Raw genomic sequence first — 8,459 nt, 5'->3', positions numbered from 1 at the left:
GTTTCCTCTCCTATTTGGTTGCAGTACGCTGTTGGGACTTTGGGATGGCTAGAACATTCAATTGGCTGTGATGATCTCTTACTAAGGTAAGCAAGCTCGTGTTTTCATTATCTTGTCTCTCAGTCTCAGTAATACTCCTTCTCTACTTGATCAGGTCTTGTCTCCAGTTGTAGCTTTGCACCTGCAACAGCCAACAGATACTCTCCTTCCAGGCCAATTTCTGATTGGTAGCTAGACCCTAACTCTCAAAATATGGTACTTTCATGTTGGGTTTCAAATGCCCATTTCCTCCATGTGGTTTAGGTTCCACGTTTGGCATATGGTCATTAGATCATCACCTTATAGCCCTCTTTAATCTTGGCGTCCGTTGAGGATCATGTCGTCTTTAACCCTTGGTATTGGCGTATTACTAGGGTACTCTATCAGTTCTGTGTATCTGTAATTCGGTAGTAGGGTACTCTGGCTCTGGCTCTGTGTTGTGGTCTTGGTGATCTGCTCCAGCCTCCAGAGAGTAGTACGATGACGATTGAAACTGTTGTTCTACTGATGGCAGATGTGTTAGCAGTCATCCTTATTGGTCTGGTTCTTTTGCGAGTAATGGGAAAACAGAAGTTTTGTACGGCGGATAAACCAGTGAATTCCAATAGCGGCCTCACGATCTTCTCGGATACTCAGATAAAGAGAGCAACTAGAAATTTCTCAGAGAAACTTGGAGAAGGAGGCTTCGCCTGTGTTTTCAAGGGGACATTGCAAGGTTCCTCCGTGGTGGCCGTCAAAAAGCTTAAAGACATTAGGCAAGGGGAGAAGCAATTCCGAGCAGAAGTGCAAACAGTTGGAATCATCCAGCACATCAATCTTGTTCGTTTATATGGGTTTTGTGCCGAGGGAAGCAAGAGGTTGCTGATATACGAGTACATGGAGAACGGATCTTTGAGTTCCCATCTATTTTCAAGGACTTCTGTAAAGCTAATCTGGGAGCTCCGGTACCGTATAGCATTTGGGATTGCAAGAGGCTTGGCTTATCTACACGAGGAATGCGAGGACTGCATTATACACTGCGACATGAAGCCCGACAATGTGCTCCTTGATGCACATTTCTGTCCTAAGATTGCAGACTTCGGTATGGCAAAGCTTCTTGGTCGAGATTTCAACAGGGCCCTGACAACAATGCGGGGAACCATCGGATACCTTGCACCGGAGTGGATCTCGGGGCTTCCCATCACACACAAATCTGATGTTTACAGCTACGGAATGACACTTCTTGAGATTATATCAGGGCGAAGGAATGTAGAGAAAATTAAGGAAGGGAGGTTCACTTACTTTCCCATCTTTGCTGCAGTCAAGGTGGCCGAAAGAGATGTCATGTGCCTGCTGGATAGTTGGCTGGATGGCTATGCCAATGTCGAGCAGCTGAGCGGAGCTTGCAAGATCGCATGCTGGTGCATCCAAGATGATGAGGATCACAGGCCAATGATGGGGCAAGTCGTTCGCATGCTAGAGGGTGTCATGGATGTTGAAGTGCCTTCTGTTCCGAGGTCATTACAGAATTTTGTAGGCATGGAGGATTGCTTACACTCGCTAGACCGAGCTTATCATTCTTTTCTTTTTCTCCAGTAGTGCACCATGGTGCTTCTCACTTATCAGTGTATCCACTTGTATAAATACACGTACAAGAGCACAGCGTGCAGCGTGCTTAGCCACAACTCAACAAGCTTCCCCTTCAAGAATTGTGTGTTCTGTTTTGTTCTGCATTTTGGTGAGCTTATGTCTTGTTGTCGCCCTAAAGAATAAGAAGAGAATGCACAATAAAGAAAAAAAATAAAAAAAATAACAAGTTTCTGCTTCTTCTTTTTGAGAACTAAACGAGTCTATGCTTTAACTGGCCAAAGAGAAGAAAGAAAGATTTTGGGAACCAGATCCTCTGACTTGCACAAGGCAAGTTAGAGGGTGCTACCTCTTGAGCACTACGTTGGTTTTCCCTTAAAGAGGAAAGGGTGATGCAACAAAGTAGCGTAAGTATTTCCTTCAGTTTTTGAGAACCAAGGTATCAATCCAGTAGGAGATCATGCTCGAGTCCCACGCACCTACACAAACAAATAAGAACCTCGCAACCAACGTGATAAAGGGGTTGTAAAACCCTTCACGGTCACTTACGAGAGTGAGATATGATAAGATAATATTTTTGATATTTTTATGATAAAGATAAATAAAAATATTTTCAATGATCCCAAATGCCCTTTAGAAAAGTTCATGATTTTAGTTAAAGGTGAAAACCTCTGCCAAAAATGATGAACATGTTTCTAGGCCATTCTGGATTTTTGATTTAAATCATAAAGTATTTGCATTTGGGCATTTAAATGCTATAAAATATTTTAAATGCTCAAATAATCATAAACTAAAATGTTTACTGTTGGATATATTCTAAGCAGTAGCCATGATTAGTTTTATGATTTTTGGAAATGCCCTGGCATTTTTAATAAAGCCCTAAAGTTATAGAAGAAATAGAAAATAAAAATTAAAGAGAGAGAAAGAGATTTACCTGGCCTCACCTGCGCAGCCCACCTGGCCGGCCCAGCTAGCAGCCCGGCCAACTGGCCCAGCCCACTGGGCTCCTCCTGTCGTCTTCCTCCTTGCCAGGAGGACGGGCGCGTGCCCGACGCACGCGCACCGCCGTGCGGCCACCTCCACCCTGACTGGCTGCCCCCCCATCGCCTTGGACCTCCCTTGCGACGCCACGCACCCCCTGAACCTCTTTCGCTCTCTCCCTGAGCTCCTCTCCTCCTCTGGCTCCTTCGCACGCAACCACCGAGCGCTGTCGTCGCCGCCGACGAGCACAACCGCGGCCATCGCCTCTCCCTTGCCTCTCTGTGCTGTCCAGAGGCTCCGCCTCGACGCCACGGAGCCCCAAGACGAAGCACACGCCCGCGGGACGCCCGAAGCGACGCCATCATCCTCATCCCCGCTGTCGGCCGCCGGAGATCCCCCTCGCCGCCCCGCTCGCTCCGGCTCCGCCCCGACCTCGCCGTCTGCTTCGCCGTGACCACTGTGAGCTTCTGCCTCTCCTCCCCCTCTCCATTCTCGCTGCCGCACGCCATAGCAACCGCACCGAGCACACCCGCATGCGCCACCGCCTGAGCTCGCCGCCGACGTGGCTCCGGCCACGCAACGGCCTCGCCGTCCTGTCCTTTGACCTCCCCGCACCTCGTAGGGTTTGTAGGAGTTAATCCCAAGCCTCCACGCGCACCGTAGCAACGGCTTCGAGTTCGCCCGAACTCCGGCCGCCGCCCAACTTGCCGCCGCCGCCGCCGCCACAGACCACCCCAGGTCCAGCCACCACCACCATCTGATGCGCCCAGCTGCGGGCGTTCCAACGCGCCCGGCCACGCGAGCTCCCGTCGTTGGAGTTGGCCGGACGGGCGTCGCCGTCGTGCTGTGCTTAGCACCGGCGTTTAGCCGCTGACGTGGCACCTTCATTAGTGGCTAATGACGCTGCTAATTTAACCCCACAGTCGCTGGCAGATGGGTCCCACGCCTTAATTAATCCCAGTTTCGTTTCTGGTTAGGTTAGTTTAAACCCCAGCAGGACCCACGCGTCGGAGTTGACTGTGCTGACGTGTTTGTTGACCGGACCCACCTGTCATTGACCCTAGGATGCACTAGGTCACTGACCAGTGGACCCCACTGGTCAGGTTTGACCCGGACCAGCCCCTGTTGACTCGCTGACGTCACACTGACGTCATGCTGACGTAGTAAAGGATTTTCTGGATTAAATCTAATTCAGGAAATCTTAGAAAATAGCCAAAACTTCTAAAAATCATAGAAATTCAACCGTAACTCCAAATGAAATAATTTATATATGAAAAATTATCAGAAAAATATGAAGAATCAGTTTATGGCATTCTCATGCATGTTTGAACAACTTACATCCACTGTATATGACAATTTGAATCAATGGTATTTGAAATGCCTCATGTGGAGTTCAAATTTGAATCTAGTGTTCAAACCAACTCCATTTAAATCGTTGCTAGCTGCATTAGCTCAAATTACAACATATTGCCATGTCACATTCATGCATCATATTGTGACATTGCATTGATTGCGTTTCCTCTCTGTTGCCAGTAACCGTCCCCTCTTAGTCGACGATGTTTCTGACGACGTGATCGATGACACCGATGAAGAACTATATTATCTTCAGAAGTGCCAGGCAAGCAAAACCCCCTTGTTCATTCCGATACAGTCCCACTCTCTCGCTCCTGCTCTCTTTTACTGCATTAGGACAACAACGATTCAACTGTTACATGCTGCGGTAGTTGAACCCCTTTCCTCTGCATGACCTGTCATTGCCACAGTAAATAGATGAAACCTACTAGCATGAGTAGGAGTTGTTTGAGCCCTGATGTGCCTACTCATTCATGCTTGTTTGTCATGCCTGCTACTGCCTAGAGTTGAGTCAGGTCTGGTTCATCGGGGATGAATCGGAGGTGTGTGAACATGTCCTACTGTGTGTGAACACGATTTGGTAAAGGTAGCGGTGACAGGCCATGTAGGAGTACATGGTGGGTTGTCTCACTGAAACCGTCCTCAGGAACTGAGTTCTGTGTTTGTCATCCATGAAACAGCTACTACCACACATTGGGCCCTGAAATATGACCCCGCTCGACTTATTAACCCCTCTCGTCCTCTGTCCAAGAGTGGCAACTAGTTTCTGGTGTTTGTAGGTTATGTGTTGGTGGTCGTGCGTAGCGCTGACCCTAGGGGTGGGCTATGATGCGGTAGATACACTGTGGCCGGGTATGCCGGGCGCCCGTTTGGCATCTCGGGACCCTGTACACATCGTTTGGGGCCATTAAGGACACCCCGACCGGATTTCCTTGCGGATGGAACCCGAATAGGTGATAAACCTGGACTAGAGACTTGTGCGGTTAGCCAGGTCATGGTCTACACCCACGTCGGCTTTCGCTTGAAGTCTGCCGAGCACATGTCGTGTGCAGACGCTAAGTGGTGGAAACATGTGTGATGAAGTACACCCCTGCAGGGTTATAAATGATCTATTCGAATTGCCGCGTCCACGGTAAAGGACTTCTGGGTTGCCTATAATAGTTCATAGATAACTTGAAGTGGATACTGTAAAACTCGCAAGATAAGCGTGAGTGCTATGGATGGCCTTCTCGTAGGGAGACGGGAGCGGATCCATAGTGGTGTATTGATATGGTGAATATGTGGACTCATGTGCGCCACCTCAAAAGAGTTGCTTGCAGTCGTAGTTCAGGATAGCCACTGAGTCAAAGCTGGCTTGCCGTAGTTAAACTCCACTACCCCCTTTGTTGATACCGATGCATATGTAGCTAGTTCTGATGTAAGTCTTGCTGGGTACATTTGTACTCACGTTTGCCTATTTTATATTTTGCAGAGAGACGTCAGTCTCGCTAGTAGTTCCATGTGGACTTCGACGTTTAGCTTGTTACCTCAGCTACGATCTTGTGCCCTCGGCAGGATCTAGTGGATAGTCAGGCTTCTCAGCCTTTTTCATTTGTAGATGTCTGTACTCAGACATGTTAAGCTTCCGCATGTGCTTGTTGCTTGTATGCTCTGTATGTTGGGTCATGAGACCCATGTTTGTAATATCTCGCTCCTCGGAGCCTAATGAATAAATACTGGAGTCGTAGAGTTATGTTGTGATGCCATGTTGTATTTACACATATTGAGCATATTGTGTGTATGATTGAAATGCTTGCTATGTGTGGGATCCGACAATCTAGTTGTTTATCCTTGGCAGCCTCTCTTATGGGGAAATGTAGTCTAGTGCCTCCTTGAGCCATAGTAGTCCGCTACAGCCCGGTTCACCGGAGTCCTGCTGGCCCAGCACTACTGCTCAGGACACTTGACTGGCCGACATGTGTCTCACTTTGTTCCTATGTCTGTCCCTTCGGGGAAATGTCACGCGGTGACATCCGGAGTCTTGCCTAGCCTGCTACAGCCCAGTTCACCGGAGTCCTGTTAGCCCAGTGCTACAGCCCGGATTCACACGCTGCTGACCGACATGCTCGAGGTTGATTCATGTATGCCTGTCCCCATAGGTTAGTGCCGCTTTGGGTTCACGACTAGCCATGTCGTCCCGGGTTCTCTGTCATATGGATGCTAGCGACACTATCATATAGGTGAGACAAAAGGCGCAAACGGTCCCGGGCCATGGTAAGGCGACACCCATGGGAATACCGTGCGTGAGGTCGCAAAGTGATATGAGGTGTTACGAGCTAGATCAATGTGACTTGGAATCGAGGTCCTGACAGCGTTGGTATCAGAGCCTGATTGCCTGTAGGATTACCAAGCCAAACTGGTCGAAGTTGAATCTAGAAATGCTTTAGTTATATAAGGGAATTGATTGTGGAAGGGAACGTAAGGCTCTTTTACTCCTTTACCTTATGCCCTTCTAATCTGAGTCATCCTCTTCCTTTCTACGGGGGTTAAGAACTAGGCCTTCTCATCTATCTATTAGGATGACGAGTTACTATGATAGAGACTTATAGGATTGTTGGTTCCAGGCCTCAACTCAGTTTCTACTACTTTTAGTATGTTGTTGGCTGAACCAGAACCTTAATATGATGTTGTTGAGTGACTATGCAAATCCTTGTGAATGTCTCAAATCTTTTTCTGAGCATTTACAGCCGTTATGCTGTCCGAGTCATCCCAGGTCTCTACATAGTCTGATGCATTTGCGAATCCTTTCTTTCCATTCCCGATGTCCTTTTGGGCTAGATTAAGCACACTACACGGTCTGTGAGGTACTCCGTTGCCTCGGCGTATATGTTGGAGCTACTATTATGACCCTAGGTTTCTTATGAAACCATCTAGTAATCTAGCCATGTTTTATGTTCCCAGTGTGATGAATCTGGCCACCATTCTCGAAAGCATCCCGTGATGCCACTTAGTAGTAGGCATTCTACTCCTGGGTTTTGAACCCGAGATTCACCCTACTTACCTCGTGTTGATAGTGTTGCTCGGACCTTAGGATGTTAGTAACCTTTGCATTAGTCCTCGAGGTCCGTGGTAGTGCCTTCTTCCAAACACTACCAACCGCCTATGGCAGAAGTTCTTTGAACCAAAAGATCACAACCAGAGTGCTCTTGATGAGTTCTCCATTCTGCATTGTGAATCTGCCAGTCCTACCTTTCTGCATGGGTTGTCCGGAAGAAATGTTGAGCTTTGCTCGACATACTTATCTATGCATCCACAACTCATAAAAACATATGTTCCTTTGAGTTGTCCCTCTTTAGCTGTATCCTGACCTCCGTCTATCAAGTGATAGCCAGGAATAGTTGTGCCATCATGTTCGTCATTGTCTATTATTCTTGTGGTCTGTCAAGCCATTCTATTCCGGAATGAATAGGAGAAACAAACTCCATTACCTCATCCATATCCAGGATTGGGTCAAAGCAATTGTATTCCGTAGATCAAAATGCCAATCCAGCTTTTGCTCTGTTCTACCCCGGAGTATTACCCCCTTTATGTCAGGATTTTCATGAGAACTGCACCATCTCTCATGAATTCTTGATGCAGTGATACTTCTCGCTATCATTATTCATTCCTCGGTCCCGTGTTGTTGTAACCGGAATGCCAACAAGTGAACTGTGATGTGTGGAATTGATACTCCTAGCAACCTCGTTGCTTGGTAGTTAATGGCCAATATTCTCATTCTTAACGTGTTGGTTATCGAATCATCATCCTAAGATTGATCGTGTTATCTAGTCCTTACTTCTGGTGCACTCCTCGATCAATGAGTTAGGATTTTTCCAAACCCTTGCTCCTTTGATCACATCATTTTGCCTTGAAAGCAAGATTGTTCTCGAGCTTAGTGATATATCGGTGGTTCATGATTTTCCGAAAATCTTCTCGGAAGTATAACCAGGTTGTCACCTGACCGTTATGTTGAGCTCATGATCATGTTGGTTTCTTATAAACCACCCCTTCTCCAAGAATCTGTGTTGGATACCCTGAGCTAGTTGGTTAAGCTAAACAACAACTTGGAGAGTTGGAAGATAAAAGCTTGTCTGACTTAGTTTGTGTTAAGGGATATCTTTGTGTGTGTGTGTTTTGAAGAAAGATGATATCTTCATCGATTGTTCCTCGTGACCGGTTGTTGGATCTATTGTCTTGTCAAAACTTTGACTTGAGTATGGGCTATCGTCAAGTCAAATCAGAACCAACGATGTTCGTAAGGTTGTCTTACTTGTGGTTGATCCCTCGAGCATACACCATTACATCTTTTGGTCTGACCAACACTATCACCATGTTCACCTGATAGTGGGAGTCCAGTGATATGGAAATTCCGATGAGTTGCTATTGAGTCCATCAACAGCATTTTGTCTCCCCCATGAATCATGTTGAACATCAACCTAGTGTTGGAAACTTTGTAAGTAATGCCTTCGTATTCCGTTCATGAAGCTTATGCTTGGATGGAA

The 8,459-nt window shown here is 47.0% G+C and overlaps 1 pseudogene across 1 annotated transcript; it reads left to right on the top strand.

Annotated features, from left to right (window-relative positions):
* On the top strand, positions 1-1,713 carry LOC125524259 (G-type lectin S-receptor-like serine/threonine-protein kinase At2g19130 pseudogene; annotated as a pseudogene). The gene is made up of 2 exons (XR_015611407.1): positions 1-86; positions 155-1,713. The product of XR_015611407.1 is annotated as a G-type lectin S-receptor-like serine/threonine-protein kinase At2g19130 pseudogene (transcript).
* The last annotated feature ends 6,746 nt before the right edge of the window (positions 1,714-8,459 follow it).

This window comes from Triticum urartu, chromosome 7A (assembly GCF_056163025.1).
Source record: "Triticum urartu cultivar PI428250 chromosome 7A, HENAU_Tu73, whole genome shotgun sequence".
NCBI lineage: Eukaryota > Viridiplantae > Streptophyta > Magnoliopsida > Poales > Poaceae > Triticum > Triticum urartu.
This window is presented reverse-complemented; position numbering and strand designations above follow the sequence as displayed.